Source organism: Rhineura floridana, chromosome 15, assembly GCF_030035675.1.
Source record: "Rhineura floridana isolate rRhiFlo1 chromosome 15, rRhiFlo1.hap2, whole genome shotgun sequence".
In the NCBI taxonomy this organism is placed as follows: Eukaryota; Metazoa; Chordata; class Lepidosauria; order Squamata; family Rhineuridae; genus Rhineura; species Rhineura floridana.
Window position 1 is genome coordinate 18381289 of NC_084494.1, and position 15889 is coordinate 18397177.

At 41.9% G+C, this 15889-nt stretch overlaps 1 long non-coding RNA gene and 3 other non-coding genes across 7 annotated transcripts; all 4 read left to right on the forward strand.

Moving 5' to 3' along the window:
- The first annotated feature begins 998 nt into the window (after window positions 1-998).
- On the forward strand, window positions 999-11743 carry LOC133370250 (uncharacterized). 4 transcript variants are annotated; one of them, XR_009759107.1, is made up of 6 exons: window positions 999-1019; window positions 2614-2697; window positions 4533-4622; window positions 6987-7154; window positions 7751-7807; window positions 10018-11743. It is a non-coding gene; the product is annotated as an uncharacterized LOC133370250 (long non-coding RNA). The 4 variants fall into 4 exon arrangements; XR_009759104.1 differs by lacking the exon at window positions 999-1019 and adding an exon at window positions 1025-1045; XR_009759106.1 differs by lacking the exon at window positions 999-1019 and adding an exon at window positions 1318-1404.
- Window positions 3734-3940, forward strand: LOC133371036 (small nucleolar RNA SNORA73 family). Its single transcript, XR_009759242.1, has one exon. It is a non-coding gene; the product is annotated as a small nucleolar RNA SNORA73 family (small nucleolar RNA).
- Window positions 4984-5192, forward strand: LOC133371037 (small nucleolar RNA SNORA73 family). Its single transcript, XR_009759243.1, has one exon. It is a non-coding gene; the product is annotated as a small nucleolar RNA SNORA73 family (small nucleolar RNA).
- Window positions 7370-7578, forward strand: LOC133371035 (small nucleolar RNA SNORA73 family). The gene has a single exon (XR_009759241.1). It is a non-coding gene; the product is annotated as a small nucleolar RNA SNORA73 family (small nucleolar RNA).
- Window positions 11744-15889: the final 4146 nt, after the last annotated feature.

Genomic DNA, 15889 nt, shown 5'->3' on the forward strand with positions numbered 1-15889 from the left:
AAATGTACATTCATTGCTCGTCCCAATTTTGCCTCTGGTCCCACCCACCACTGGCATGTGGCTCATGGAGAATTGTTCAGAGTGGCCAAAAAACGTTCTCCACTCCTCCTTTATTTAGAGGTTTGCCTTGGTAGACACATCCCAGCTTTGGAATTTTTCTCTCTGTAGAGGCAAAACCTGTGTGTTCTCTTAAAAGTATTTTCTTAAAAGAACAGCTGCATACCCCACAGCATCTCACAGATGAAAATGGAGAAATACTTGCAACACCCAATTCTCACTCTATGATTATTTCCCAAGGTTCTTCCCCTGGTCCTGAGTTCACTCTGCTAAATGCAAATCTACTGTGTGTGACGTGTTTGTTTACTCTGTCATGTGCATCTTAGTCTGGTCTGATTACTGCAATTTGATTTACCCGGGAGTAATTTCCATTAAATATGAAGGAAGGAAGAAAAGGTGGCGGCTGTGTATGTAATATTTGCAAGAGTTGAAATGAATCACAAATACTCGTTAGAAGGAACAAACTTTACTTAACAGTCTGTTGCAGTATAACCAAGAGCTCTACTTTCGTTTTCCAACTGGTCCCTCTCCCAACTGATTCCCTCATACAACTATATCTAATTCACTTGAGTTCGTACTCACATTACAGTGTATACATTCAGTCCAAGCTTGCAAATTGGTAGTACACAGACCGCCGGGCAGCTACAAACTCTTATACTGTATATACAGGGCTCCTCTTCCTGAGCCCATTGGGAGCGGGAGGCTATTCATCACTTCTTTCGGGAGAGGGCGTCCTTGTTGTCCGAACTGCTTCGTCGTTGCCTCTCTTGAAATCTCCTTTCCATTTCGTTCACCACCAACTGAACCAGTCACTGCGTCTCTGCGAGCTTTTCCCTCTACGTCATTACGCATGCGCCTAGATTTTTTTAAAAAATGCTCTCCCTTCAAGAGGTGAAATCTTTATGTGTCTGTAAAAACAAAGTTCGGTCCTCAGTCAACGTCGATAGAATCCACCATGTGCGGTGAGGAGCAAAAGTGGCGGGAAAATGTATGCATGAAGTAGGCTTTTTAAAAATAAAAATAAGTCAGGGTTTTCAGATGCAGTGTTTTCAGATAACTGTAATCATGATGCACTTTAATTTTGCCAGCTTTATTTTTTTTAAAAAATATATCCATCACGATTGCCCTGCATGCTGAGGAGTCGAATGAGAACCGGAAGCAATTGCTCCCTAAAAATAGTTGTAAAGGTGTCACTCATGGGCTTTTTACCCTCTCCTCTCCAAAATGAATATTTTGGCGCATGCGCCTTTGCTGTTCAATGGTTTGCTTTTTCCCGTCATCCCTTGTGTGGTATAAATATCCTCGTCGTTGGCTTCTTTTTCTTTTTCTCGCACATGGGGCGACGAGGTAAGTCGTCGTGGGATGTCGCCGCCTCTGCCTTAAAGAGCGGGAAAGGTGGGAGGTTCATACTATAAGAAGGAATAGTTAGGAATCATAATTATTTTGAGTTTTTATAATTACGTTATTTTAATCTCTTAAACAAGATGAATAGAGCAGGTACAGTTAGTGTCAGAGGTTCTCATTCGCTCCAGTTATTTCAAATATGCGAGCTCTTTCTCAGGGCTGCTCCGAAAAAGCTATGTTAGGATCCTTTTCTCTTCTTTGTTGGGTTTCCTGTATTTTTGTTACTTGCGACAGGCAGAAATTGAACAGATGAAGAGAGCGATGAGAGAATTTTTTCCTATTTTTCCCATTTCTTAAATGTTTAAGTAGTGTTTTTGTTGCAGTTAAAATAGTAGAAAAACGCTCTTCAAAAGGTCACAAATACGCTTGGGGGAGGGGGGTTCGTGGACCTTGGAAGCCTGTAGGGACATGCAGAAATTGAACAGGCACAGCATGTTCAGAAAATTCAGAATCGTTTGTTAGAATGTTTGGGAGGAGGGCCGCTTGGATGGCTCATGATTTCTTTTGGGGGGTATGGAAAGAATGATGCCCTACAGCAGCCTTTCCTATGCTTGCGGTGTAGATCAAAGTTTTATTGTTACATTTAAATCCTGCCTTTCTACCAAGGAGCTGAAGGTGGTGTACAAGGTTTCCCCCCTCCATTTTATCTGCTCTCGTCGTTTTATCCTTTCATCAATCTTAGGTTGTTATTTGGAGGATTCTATTTATTAAACCTCTGTAAAAATCTGCACTAGACTGAATAAATTTCAAAGCATCTTTTCTGTTTATTAGTGCCCTCTAAATATGTGCATATCATTTGATTTGCATGGGCATATCAATTGAGAAAAACAAGAAGTGTTCCAGGCTGCGAATTTGAACTTTTTTGCTTGCTTTCACTGCTTTTTAGCCAGTCTCAAAAAAAGCCATAATGCTTAGATTTGAGGGTACCTTAACATCATATTTCAAAGCTATGAAGCATCAATGTATGATCTGCAAACACACAGTCTTGCCTAACAAATAGTAGCTTGGCTTTAAAATTAAAACTGGGCATCTGCAAACAAAGGCAGCTTCTAGTATAAACGCCTTTTGTAATGTAGTGTCTTACTGCACATAGTATAATAATGGTATTCTATGCAGTTGTAATAAGCTGATGTGCTGTTCTGTTCTTTGCAGTCTGAGTGCTTCGAGGACATCATTAGATGCTGCTGAAGAGGGCATTTAAACCACAGGTGAACATGTCCAGCTTGGAAATGCAAGGTATTGAAGAAAAATAAATATTTTCTTTTAAGCTGTTTGACCAAGAACCAAATGCTCTGAATTTGTGTGTTCCTACCTAAGCCAACCTAGTACCCTCCAGACATTTTGAACTACAGCTCTCATCAGCATTAGTCAGCATGGCCAGTTGCCTGAAATGATGGGAGTTTAGTCCAGCAATACCTGGATGTCTCCAGGTTGTGGAAGGCTGCCCTAAACCCTTGAAGGTGGGAATAGCAGTGTTAACATAATTTTATCAAATGAGGATATTTGCAGGGGTTACTTGTAACACTGTCTAAGGGTGAAAGTGTTTAGATATCTAATTTATTAACAATTCCATCTTTATTATGGAGCGTATAATCTATGATTAAAACTGTCTGAACAGCAAAATACAGTTCTCTTATTGGAATTAGTCTTGGGAGGGGCACACTGTTTTTGGAATATTCTTTTGAATTATTTTGAGCCAATATTGTATAGCAGTTAGTATGCTGCGCTAGGATGTAGGAGATAAGGCTTCAAATCCCTACTCAGCCATGAAGCTTGCTGGTGGCCATGGGCCAGTCACAGTCTCTCAGTCTGACTTACCTCACAGGGTTGTTGTGAGGAAGAAATGGAGTGGGAGAGCGATGTAATCCACCTTGAGCTCCTTTGAGGAAAGATGGGATATAAATATAATTTTGTGAATATTTGGTCCTCACTAGTCTAGAGACTAGACAACTTATAGAAATGGAAGCACTTTGTAGTTCATCATATCTTCAACCAGTGAGGATATCTGTCACCTCTGTCCATGAGGTGTATGGGAGTGTGGGCTTAGAAGTAGCTCAGGATCATGGTCTTGGAAGCAGGCATTGCACTAAGCCAGCTTTCCTCCGACCTGTGGCCCTCCAGATGTTTGCGGACTACAACTCCCATTGTTCCTGGCCATTGGCCATGCTGATGGGAGAGTCCAATAAACATGTGGAGAGTACCAAGTTGGAGAATGGTCAACTGGAGACTAGACGACTTTCTATAGGGGACTTGGAGTCTGTTGTACCTTCAACCAACGGGGATATCTGGAGAGTTCGCTCTCTCAGCTCTGTCCGTGTGGCGTATGGGAGCATAGGCCTCTGGGCTCTGTGACGTATAGTCCTCTTCCACACCGTTGGAGAGCAAGCTGGGCCCCCTGAGGTCTGCAACCTGCATATTCCTATTGCTTCTCTGAGTCTTCGGACGGTGACGGAGGAGATAAACCATGCAGGAAACATTGTTTCACTTGGATAGTATTTCCTTCCTGTGTATGTTGCTTTGTGTATTGTTAAAAAGTTGTGTTGAATCCAGTGCTTCTCATCTATCTTCTCCCTCTGGATTAGAAAATGCACGATTCCTACATCTGAACAAGTATATGGTTATTGTGTTTTAATGTGTATATAAGCGGCATGCCTTTTTATAGACTTTAAGCATGACTTACTAGGAAGTAGGTCAGCAACCAAGGGCAGGTCCACACCATACATTTAAATCACATGACTCTTCCCAAAGAATCATGGAAGCTGTAGTTTAAGGGTGCTGGGAATATGTAGCTCTGAGAGGAAAACCACAGTTCCCAGGATTCATTGGGGAAAGTAATGTGCTTTTAAATGTGTGGTATGGATCTGCCCCAAACTCATCTAATGGGCCTTGCAACAGGAGTGCTGTGCTCCCATCCTTACTTTTTTTTAAAAAAATACGTAGATACTTGGGGGTGATACACAGACCTGTCCAAATATGCCTTCATTGTGTGACCCACCGAGGAACGTGTTGGGACCCGCTGTTTGAGAAGCAGCTGTGTTAATTGATCATGACATTCTGTTCTTCCATTTCAGAACCCCTGAATAAAGTCCAATGCATGCTGTTGAAGAGGGCATATATTCTCAAAATGAGCGTGTACAACAGCCTAGATGAGGCTTGAACAGGTATTCATGAGAATAATTCATTTTCCTGTTTGTCTTGTGGGTTTTTTTAAATTCATTGCAAACACTTTTTGTGGGATGTGGGCTTTATGAACTGTCCACAGACAAAAGTTGTTGTTTGCTTATTTTTAGACTTAACAATACATTGAAGTATAAAAAACTGACTTGGTATATGCCATTCCGAAAGGGTGACAGCGGTGCTGGGCTGCAACTTCCATCGTTTCTGGCCATTGGCGATACTGGCTGAGGCTGATGGGAGCTTGAGTCCAACATCAGGGAGGTGGGTGGGCTACCAGGCCGGGGAATGCTGATCTCAGACTAGGCAACTTTCTGTAGAGGCTCTTGCAGTTTATCATACCTTCAACCAACGGGGATATCTGGAGAGGTCGCTCTCTCTCAGCTCTGTCCGTGTGGCATATGGGAGCGTAGGCCTTTGGGCTCTGTGACGTATAGTCCCCTTCCACACCGTTGGAGAGCAAGCTGGGCCCCCTGAGGTCTGCAACCTGCATATTCCTACTGCTTCTCTGAGTCTTCGGACGGTGATGGAGGAGATAAACCATGCAGGAAACACTTGTCCACCAAGAGCTGTGTTAACAGCATTTTGTCTTCAACGCCCTTTCAACATAACCACGGATGCATTTTCAGGTTCATAAAAAGCAAAGGTAGCTGTGCTTGTGGTCCATGTTGTTAAGTGCCTTCAAGTCGATTTCAAACTATGGTGACGCTATGAATCAGCGATACTGTACTATAAAATCCATTGGCAGTACCTTTATTAAGACCAATCAAAATGTTCTCTGGAACTCTTCATCATGCAAGATGCTGCATGAAGGGAGGTGGAGAGGAAAGATTAAAAAATACGGAAAGTAGGCGGGATTTTTAGCTTGTAGAGTCTATTCCAAGATGGAGATTGCGGGCTGAACAAGTCCTTCCCAGGTGCTACAGAAACCTGCTTACATACCTAGGATTATTATGGGATAAAGAAGCAATGGCTTCTTCCTGTTTCTGAGAAGTTTTAAGTCTGACTCCTAACCCAGATCTGTCCCATACCTTAAACCAAACGTGTGGGTTACTGGATAGTATAAGCCAAAGATGGGTGACAGCCATACCACACATTTAAAGCCCTCTTGTCCCACTAACAGTCTTGGCTTTCCCCAATGAATCCTGAGAACAGGTTTGTTAAGGATCTCCTAACATCTCTTGGCACACTTAATGAAGTACAGTTCCCAGGGTTCTTCAGGAGAAATAATAAAGTGGTATAAGTGTTTTAAATGTATGGTGTGGGGGTGTCCTAAGAGAAATACAGCAGTCATTAATTTAGCAAAGCAAGGAATTAATTTTTGGATGTATTGCATGTAAAAAGAGTCAGCTGAAGCTAATTTGTGTAATGCATTGCATTTGGAGACAACATAACAAGAACATAAGATCTGATGAATCAGGACAGTGACCCATCTAGTTCTGCTGGCTCAGGTCAATCAGATGCCCATGGGAAGCCCACAAGCAGAGCTTGAGTTCAGTGGCTAGTTCCCATTGACAGCATTATCCTCCATGAATTTGTTTAATCTTTTAAGGCCATCCAATTTGATGGCCATCACTGTCTCTTGCGGGAGCAAATTTCATAGTTTGGAGACTTATCTTCAAGGCAAAATATTTCTTCAGGTGTTAGAAAATCATCGTCCCGTGGTTGTAGATTCTGCCTTGAGTGGCTAGATTAGTTTGGATATTCTTCAAGGCACATGAAAAACAAAAATAGTTGTTGTGGTCCAAGTTTTCAGATTGTGTATATTCCCAGTCATGTGCTTGCTGTGTCTGCTGAGTGCTCTTGACTGTGTTTAGCTATGTTCTTCCCGCTAACGAATGGGAAGGTTTGCCACAATTGGTGAGAGTCACTAATTCAGAAAGTCAGTGCGGCAGAATGGTTAGAGTGCCCGACTAGAAGCAGGCAGAATGGTTAGAGTGCCCGACTAGAAGCAGGAAGACCCAGGTTCAAGCTGTATATGGTCCTCAAACTCAACTCAGTTGACCTTGGGCCAATTGTTGTGTCTTTGCCTGACCTAGCTCACAGGGTTGTTGTGAGGATACAGTGAGGCTGGAGTGAGCCATGTATGCATCCCTGAGATCCTTGAAGCAAGGATTGTATTAAAAATTGAATAATCAAGGGTAAATTGTTACTGTGGTCTGGATAACAACAGGTGGGCAAGAATAATCAGTTTTGAAGGATATTGTGGAATTGGGTTATGGTGTGTGTACAGACAGTGCAGATTTCTTCAGGAATGACTTGTCTGGTTTCCCCCCCCCCCATAGTCAGTAAATGCCCCTAGCCTTGAGAGTCCCAATTCTGAAATGTACTCTGCTTTCTATTCTTTGTAGCAGGTATTCTGCATTTGCTGTGTCCTCATGGTGGTTGTCTATCCCACCTTGTCCCTGGCGCCTGAGCAAGGAACTGTTGCTGCCGTTCTCATGGGGCTGACATCTGGAAGTGGTGAGGGTCAGCCTTCTGGACATCATGAGCACCAGAGTTCCACAAGATCTAACCAGGTAAAACATTGGCCTTGGCCTTCCTGAAGAGAGTTTGCTAATATCCTGGTGTACTGCTATATAATAGCCTTGGTAGTAGCTGAGGATCTGTTTCTTGGAAGCAGGCATCACGCTAAGCCAGCTTTCCTCAAACCTTTGGTCCTCTGGATGTTATGGACTACATACTTGACTAGACAACCTTCTACAGAGGCACTTGGAGTTCATCGCTCCTTCAACCAACGGGGATATCTGGAGAGGTCGCTCTCTCTCGGCTCTGTCCATGTGGCGTATGGGAGCGTAGGCCTTTGGGCTCTGTGACGTATAGTCCCCTTCCACACCGTTGGAGAGCAAGCTGGGCCCCCTGAGGTCTGCAACCTGCATATTCCTACTGCTTCTCTGAGTCTTCAGACGGTGATGGAGGAGATAAACCATGCAGGAGACATTTCTTTACTGATGTGCATGCTGCTTCACTAATAAATCGTTACTGGATGATAATGCTCATTTTCTTTCTTTTGAGAACAGCAGGTCGGTATTACAATATCTTTTGGATTATATAATTTCTAAACAGTGTTCAGGAAGCTCAGTATGACTTCACTGATTTTGGTTTCTTCCTATAGCCTTGAAGTCTGGACTGGCTTCTGGATGCTCTTCTGTCTACACTTTGCAAGTGGAAGGTATTGATAACAGAATTTTTTTCCTCTTTCACGATGCATTTGCACATTCCATCTGCTCTGTGAATGTTAAGTGGCGAGTCCTTTGTACTAGGGGTAGCGAACCTGTTGGACCGCAGCTCACGTTAACCTTGGCTATTATGGCCAATGGTCAAAGGTGATGCGAGCTATAGTCCAATAGCACTTGGAGGCCCATAGATTCCCCATCCTTGGTCTTTCTGCTGTGCGTGCTATTTTTTTTCCCACTTGTAAACCAAAGAGAAGCTAGTCTGTTAAACCTGCAGGTGACTTTTGATAAGGCTGATTTTGTTTGTGAGATGGAATCAGCAGCAACTGTATAAGGCACAGCTGTAGCTTTTTCCTCTTCCCCTTGAATTGGAAACTTTCCTGTTTCTCTGAGACTCACCAGACCTGTCTCTGCACTGATAAGAAATTTGATTATTATTTTTTTAAGTTCTTGGGATGCCAATATCTATCTACTATGAGATTCCCCACTAGTTGTAAAATGTATACATTCCTGTATATTGGGTGTGGGAGCTCCAGATATTCTCGGTCTTCACTGGCAACAATTCCCACGACCGCTCAGGTTCTTTGAACAGGAGGGCAAGATAAGTGTGGTTGGTTGGAAATTTTTAACTATTCCAGCAGCAGGAGCATTTTACTTATTTTAATAAAGAGAAATGTGCTCTCCTGGCTCTTGTCTGTAACAAATGGGAGCATAGCACTTCAGTTGGTGAGACACACATGTGAGTGAGACAGTTTGTCGTTCCAGACTGTTGAAGGAAAAAACTGACCCTGCTCACATACAGCATTAAGTAAAATCACAGTTTAGTGTGAGCAAGCAGGCTTGCTCCTTCCCAGTCATTCTGCTGCTGTGCAAAGCTATAGTTTGGCTTAGACAGCCTTTCCCAACATTTGGGTCCCCTAGTAGACTACAGTTCCCATAATTCCTGACCATTGGCCATACTGGCTGGGGCTGATGGGAGTTTGCAACATGTGGGGACCCAAAGGGTGGGAAAGGCTGGCTTAGCGTATTGTCTGGACCTGGACTTGTTGTTTAGCTGTCCCAGACAAACCATAAGCTGTAAATAATAAATAAACCTTAGGGGCAGGCCTTGGGTTTGTCTGAGAGAGCTAAAAAATTAGTTTTGGTTCAGATGACACGCTAAGCCAAACTGGCTCAGCGCAGCAGCAGATTTGCTGAGGAGGAGCAAAACAGCCACAATCTCTTGAGAGCCTGGGTGTTTTCTCATTTGTGCAAAGTCATGGTTTGGCTTAGCATGATGTGCAATTTAGGGTAGTGACTGAGAATAAACTTACAGAGACACTGCAAGTATCTGATAGTTTAAAATTTAGGCGCATCAATATAATGCGGCCCTAGGAAATACGATGTCTGTTTTTGGTGTAAACGGAGGATAAGGCTATCAGTAGCTACTAACCACAGTGACTGTTGAACCTCCACTGTTGGAGGCAGCATTTCTTTGAATGCCAGTTTCTTGAAAGCTTCCCACAGGCATCTGATTGGCCACTGTGAGAACAGGATGCTAAACAGATGGGCCACTAGCCTGGTCCAGCAAGGGTCTTCTTATGTTCAGTGCTGAATTTTTGCCTTGCTCTTTTCTTTTTTTTAGTTTTGGCTACTAAGGTATGACATTTGTGAAAACTGAGGGCAGTTAATTGCCTTGCAAGAGGCACATACATTCAGTTTTACATGTCACAGTTGTGTCAATAAGCATAAGCTGTGCACTAATGCAGTTAAACCTTTGTATGCAATATATGCCTTCTTTGAATAGGGTACATTAGTAAAGCAGAAGAAGCGTTCTTGGTTGGAAACATCTGTGGAAGATGCAGGCATATACAGTAGCTCTTTAACTCAACATTAAAGTTTTCATCCTTACGTGTGCAAGTGCTGTAAACGGCACACTTCAGTTTTTTTAGAGTTTGTCCTTGCCTTGCATGTTCTCATAATTTTAAAGCTTGTATATTGACCAGATCTGAGTCTTCGCATGGGGCTTCTTAGTGCATTCTTGATTGGTTTTCTGGAATTATCTTTTACATCTATTCGTAACTTTCTGCAAAAAAGTCTCAAAGTGACTTACAAAGCTGTACAGTAGAGAACTGCATAAAAAGCATACAGTGTTAATTTTCAATTTAGGGAAATGAAAGAATGGAAACAGCCTGTTTTTATATCAATATTTCTTTTTATTTATCAGGTCATTCTAAAGAGCAAAAAAATCCTGGAGAAGACATTGGGAAGGTAGTCTTGTGAAAGCATTGACCTTAACAGTACCGCAAAAGAACACCAAGCTCTACAGATGAAGAAACCTGGAAAAATAGCTGAAATTGAGGTTCTTAAATTGTTCCCAACAGGTGAAGGGCGGTGACCAGACCACGCTCAAAAGGCTAAACAGTGTATTGCAGTTAGTGATTATGTGGAAAAACAAAATAGAATATGAAACTTATAAATGTAACTATTCAAAGAAACAATATGTAACTTCACTAAAACAATAGTTACGGCATGCAAAACCAATAATATATTTAACAGTTATTTCAAATTGCCTACCTATAACTTCCACCAGCCCAAACTAGTTGAAAGCTTTACTGCGTTTCAGTTATATAACTTATCCTAGATATTAAGAAAAGGAAAATATATAATGGATATCCTGACCATTGGCCATGCAGGGATTCAAAGGAACCAATGTTAGTGAGTTCTCAAGGAAGAACACATAGATGAGTGGAGGATCCAATGGGTAGGATCCAGATGAAGGGGGAAAGGTTGGAAAAATAAAATGGTGGAGTATAAGCCTCACCTGAGAACAATCAATAACAAAAACCCAAATAATATTCAGAATTGTTAATGGGCTCCAACCACAAAGGACGTAGCTCAGAGGAAAAAGGCTACCAACAGGTTCAAAACAAGAAATCACTTTTGAAAAAGAGGGCACAAAAGCAAACTCGGCTTCACAGGCCCCAGAACAATGGAACTAGGCAAACCAAAGATTAAGCAAAGGGAAAGCACGCCAGCCCCGAGTTCAGTCTCTTGATCCTCCTGACACCCCCAATTTTCTGAATTGTTTTTGGGGTTGATGTGATTCCATGCTTTATCGAGGTACAGGGATCCTTATGAAGGACATTCAGCACTATTAGCTGCAAGGAGTAACAGATCTTGCAGCCACTTAAACTCTTCTTAGTTCAGCTCAGGCCTTGCCAGCATTTCTGCTGCTTGCATGTTCCAGACAGAAAGATGGTTTTGCCCTCCAGACAGGCATTCAGTCCTGTTTGCATCAGGAGCCAGTGTCTTCTGACCACAGTTTCGGGAGCGATTACTTTCGCTGTGCACACAAGTCTGCCCCCAAAACTGAGGCCATTAACAATGGCTACCTCTGCTCTCCACCTCCAGTGTGCCCTCCAGACGCCCATCATCCCTGACTGCTGACTGTGCTGGGTGGGGCTGATGGGAGTCCACAACATCTGGAGGGCACTACGTTGGCTTTCTCTGGTGTAGACCAAGCAGCAACATGATGGAAGACTAGCATTGATAGAAGGAAAGCTACATTGGTACAGATACTAATATGACCAGGAATCACCTCGAGGCCTTAATGAGCTAATGTGGAGAATGGTCACCGTGAGTTTTTTCCTGATAAGCAGCCGCCCCCATGGTGGGAACAAGACAACCAGATCTGTGAGGTACTGCTAGTGGTGTGTGTGTATGTGCTCTGAGCAAAGTTTTTTGCAGAACCTGGGGGCAGAGATAATGGTGCAATGCCACATTATTGTGGTTGGGATGAAGCTGTGTTTGTTTGCGGAACCTGACAACTGATTCATGCCTGTATTCTTTTTTTCTTGCAACCAACAATGGTTTCAGATTTGAAGAACTCCATTATATTTCCATATAATAGATGGCGTGTTAAAAATAGAAATAAAGCTTATTTTACTGTGTTTTATTGTTGACCTGTGGCATGAACTGCAGTTGGTATTGGCATTATTAGAGAATATTTCACAAACCATATAAGAAATGATTTGGTTGCTGCAACGTGCTACAAGGATGTCCGGCAAAATTTAAAATGATTCTGAAACTGAGAGAACAGCAGGGTTTGAGGAATAGAAAGAACATAGAAGGCTGCTGTATACTGAGCCAGACCCACAGGCCCATCTAGCTAAGTACTGTCTACACTGACTGGCAGAGGCTTCTCAGTTTCAGGGGAGCAGTCTCTGGAGATGCTGGGGGTTGAGCCTGGGACCTTCTGCATGCAAAGCAGATGCTCTGCCACTGAGTTATGGCTAAATCACATTGCACAATCTTGTCTTCCTTTGTGTTCACCTCGTTCTTTTTAGGTTGCATTTTTTCAAACTTGCTGAAAATGGGAAGTGAACTTTCAAGATCTGGTTCTTTGCCAGTGCACATCAGTGAGTTGGTGATTATTTGCTTCCCGGCATTCTGCATAGGGTCATTTTTTTAATTTTTTAAAAATATTTATAGCTCGCCCTTTAGCTAAAGGCTCTCAGTGGCTTAGAAAGATCTACTAGTGTGGTCTCTCCCCTATCGCTCACAATCTGAAAAGTACATGAGGAAGAAAGGAATGGGAGGAAGGAGGGAAAAGGAAGCTCAAACAAGTTGCAATGAAGTTACAGTTCTGTAACAAGCCTCTCTTGCTCCAGGATGGGGGCAGGAGGGCCCCTCCCTTGAAAACAGTTCCAATAGCAACAGGATCTCTTGGCTACATCTCTTTGGATATGCAGATTGACCACAAAAGACCCATTATGCTGACTTGGTTAAACTTAGATTAGCAAAGGAAACTAGTCTGACTAGTGGAGTGGTATTTTCCCCCACTGCTGATGAAGCTTCCAGATTTAAGGTTACAGGTTTGAAGTGGACCAAAAGAAATCTGTCTCAAGCTCAATCCCATAATGCCTGTGCTTACCATATAATATGGTCTCTACTTTTGGCTGGCTGTGGGTAGGCATGTCAGCATATTTCCAGAAGTTAAACCATCACCGTATTCATACTTTTGATCCTGCTGTTCCTCCAAAGAGCTTAAGATGCTATAGCTTTACCTGCACAACAGCCCTGTGAGGTAGGATGGGCAAAGCTAATGAACTGTCCCACCTCCACATGGGGATTGAACCAGAGACCTTCTGCATGGTAAATGGATGTTCTTACAACTGAGCTGTGGCCCTTTGGGTTTGCATCACCCCTGAATAGTTCCCATGCATGCTGGGGCTGATGGGAGTGGAAGTCCAACATCCGCAGGGCCAGTTTTCTCACCCTTGTCCTAAGGCATAGAACAGATGGAGAAACCCTGTTGCCCAAATTTGGGTGGGTTTTTTTTAAGTTCCACTAGCCAGTGCAAGACTTGACAAATTTCTATAAGGTTTCCAGTATTACAAAACTAAATGGTGCACAAAACAAATGGAACTCATAACCATAACTCATGCTAGTTTACAAAAAAACAACTGTCCAACAAAGGTATATTTTTAGCACTACCTAATGGTTCATTGTGACCTTCAACTGACAACAATAAAATCTCTCCTGGTCTCTGCATTTACTACACATTGCTTAACATTGCTTTTGGGTGAGCAATTCCTTGTAATTATGTGACTCACATTTAAAAACTTGCTTATCAAACCATGTTGCAGATTACCTGTTCAAACAGCAGTTGCAACAGGCCGAGGCGGAATAATGCAAACGCAGGACTGACAAAGCTATAATAGGGCTTCCATGGAAAAAGGAGCCAGTAGATGTTTTCTTACGCCTTTGCAGTTTCCTGGTTTTAAGGTGCAGATAATTACGTGCCTGTGGAACCTTTCCTTTTGAAGTACTACGTTGCTAAACAAAATTCCTCATCTGATCCAGCATAATGCCTTTGACTTTCTTTGTTGTAAGAACGTCTGAAACCTAGGCTGTGTACACACCATACATTTAAAGCACATGGCTTTCCCCCAAAGAATCCTGGGAACTGTAGTTTGCCTCTAATTCCCAGCACCTTCAACAAACTACAGTTCCTGATATTATTGGGGAGAGGGGGATGCACTTTAAATGTGCAATGTGTATGCAACCCCTGATAGAGCTGGGGCAATATGGGGACTGAATAATGGACATGGTGCGAGTAAAGCAACAACTCATGTTATAAGTGACCGGAACACACCACCCTAGTTTTTACAATAAATGCCAAACATATGATTATCGTATAAAATATTTTTATATAAATGGTAATCTTATTTCGGAGGGGGAGATAAGGAATAGATTGATAGAAACTGACCTTCCATGGCGAGTATGGAGACAATTAAAAACTTTCTTAATGACTAGAGGAGTAAAAGAAAATGCAACATGGAGATTGACTTGCTGTGAGTAATTAGTGATGTTCACAGAGGGTGACTCAGAAGGGTTAACCTCAGCAATACATAAAATAATGTTAAATGCATCCTTCAACTCAATGAAAAGTTTGAAAGCTTATTGGGAACATTAATTATAGATAGAAATAGATCCAGGGGACTGGAGGATGTTGTGGGTATAAACCCCAATATAGGTCAATTTCAGTTAGAAACAAGGAATTTTTCCTAAAATGTATGGTGGCACTTTACTCCATGAAAATTATCATTAAGTAACTCAAGTTCATCACCAAATTGTTGGATGGGCTGTAATATGATGGGTATGTATTTACATCTGTGATGGGAATGCCCCAGAATACAAATAGTTTGGACCAATGTATTGCTGCAAATAAAATATCGAATCAACAGATTAATGCTACTCCACAATTGGCCATTTTAAATTTGTCCATAGATGATTATTCAGATCTGCAAAATAAAGCATTGGTTACACATTTACTACACATGGCACGTTTCACAGTGGCATGCTTTTGGAAGGACCCATCTGGAACTAACATAGAATATTGGTATAAACTGGTCTGGAATGAAGCATTATTGGATAAACTAAAACAAAAACCTAGAGTCCCTAGAGGTCAAAGCAAAAGAGATACATTTATTTTGACTTGGTATGATTTAGTAAAATACACAAACAAGGAATAACATGATCAGGTTTCTTTACCAGCATATAAATGGATATGGTTTCTTTAAGTGGCTCTTTCTCCCTCTCTTTTCTGGTTTATCCCATACCCAAAAAGAAAAGGGAAAGAATAAGCTCAAAAGATAAGCAGTTTACTGAAAATTGTAAATGAAGATATCCTGGCTTTAAAAGTTGAATTCCCTAAATGCACTGAAACATCAATTATTTTTGAGTATCTAAGTTTGTTAATGTTGTATGATTTATATATGATGTTTTGATTATGCATGATTATATTTAATAATGGTGTAAAATTAATAAAGATTGATTAAAAAAAAGTTACCTGAATCAGTGGGGGTGTGTGATAGAAAGGCAACCTATTTTTCCTTCTGGTGATTCCTCCTCTAAAGTGTTTGTTGTTTTTGCAGGATTTGCTCCTCCCTTCTCTTCCTGTCTTTGTTCTCAGTTAGTTAGTAATGGCTCCCTGAGTGGAAGCCACGTAGCTGCTTCAGCATGTATGACTTTACCTCTTTTCTCTTGTTTTACAGTTTAAACTCTTGATTCTCTTTGACTGTTGTGTGTATTGACATGAAAACTTAGAGGGTTGTTAAGCAAGTGTTGCTGAGTTCAGAACTATAAGTTTTGTAAGGTTTTGTTTTGAAATATGCTTATAGGGAGCATCAGAATGACATAGGGGTATTTTAAATTTAATATTGCAGAATGCAAAAAAACCATGCTGGCTATAATACAGTATACTCTCGTGGCTGTATAATTAGTTTCCCCAAAGAATCCTGGGGACTGTATTTTACTCCCTCACAGAGGTACAATTCCCAGCACCCTTAACAAACTACAGTCCCCAGGATTCTTTGGGGGACATAATGTATTTTAAGTATATGGTAAGCATAACACAACAGTGGAGTGGCAGGGGTTCAGTCCCCGCAATCATAACAACTTCAACAAGGGGCAGAATCTTCAGCTCAAATCTACATAGAAAGTAGCAGGTGCTTGAGGTCAGAAAGGAGGGAGCAGGCTTGGGGGAGCTGGGTGAAGAGTGTTGGATTTGGGACACCCAGATTCAAACCCCT